The following is a 782-nucleotide window of genomic DNA, read 5'->3' as shown; positions in this document are numbered from 1 at the left end:
CTACCTCTATTACCACAAAGATGAACAATTAAACATGTAATCCAGGGCTTAACATCTTTCTTGATAGGTTTCAACTTACTGGGTGGACTTTCATCCCACATTCCTGCCATCTTTTATTACTAGATTCCTTTAAAGGGTGAGCAAGTTCCTTTGCAGTTAAGATTGCTGCGGGTCTACCTGGGAGGACTAGCGCTTCTCTAGCAGCTTATGTGTGTGGTAGATTGTTATATCTATCAATAAATAAGAAGTAGACCCATCAATTATAGTGTAGTACCAATAAAACAAAAAAATATAATAATGGAAAAAATTAAACAGTTGTGGCATTTATCTTTAGTTGTAGTTTTCATGATGCATTGATTTCATGTTGTTCCTACAAAATTACATATGCAAATATTATAAAAACCACTACTCCTAGCTTCCTAGGATACATAAATGTTATAAACTACTTTGAGTGCTGGCAGACATCAGTCTGGTTAATGGTTTCTGAGAGCTTTTCATTCATTAAACATTTTTTACCGAACCTCTAAAAATCAATAGTTTGTAAATTTATTTTGGCCAATATCATGAAAACTACTACTCTTACGAATATAAACATCTTAAAATACTTTATACTTCAAAATTTTTTAAACGTTTTGGAAGAGCCGCTATTTTTTATTGCCCCATACTTAGCAAACTCATCAATTTCGTCTAGTAATTATACATAGTTTTCATTAAAGTAATAAACAATGGGGGTGAAATAACTTCTTTTTTTTATCTAGAGGTAACCAACCTGTTCTAACCAA

At 32.1% G+C, this 782-nt stretch overlaps 1 long non-coding RNA gene across 1 annotated transcript in view; it reads left to right on the top strand.

Annotated features, from left to right (window-relative positions):
- Nucleotides 1–782, top strand: part of LOC136797221 (uncharacterized) — a 193,780-nt gene that overhangs the window by 58,263 nt on the left and 134,735 nt on the right. The window lies entirely within an intron of this gene.

The sequence above is a fragment of the Halyomorpha halys genome, unplaced genomic scaffold, assembly GCF_000696795.3.
Source record: "Halyomorpha halys isolate HHAL.00 unplaced genomic scaffold, Hhal_1.1 Scaffold16.1, whole genome shotgun sequence".
Lineage (NCBI taxonomy): Eukaryota > Metazoa > Arthropoda > Insecta > Hemiptera > Pentatomidae > Halyomorpha > Halyomorpha halys.
This window is presented reverse-complemented; position numbering and strand designations above follow the sequence as displayed.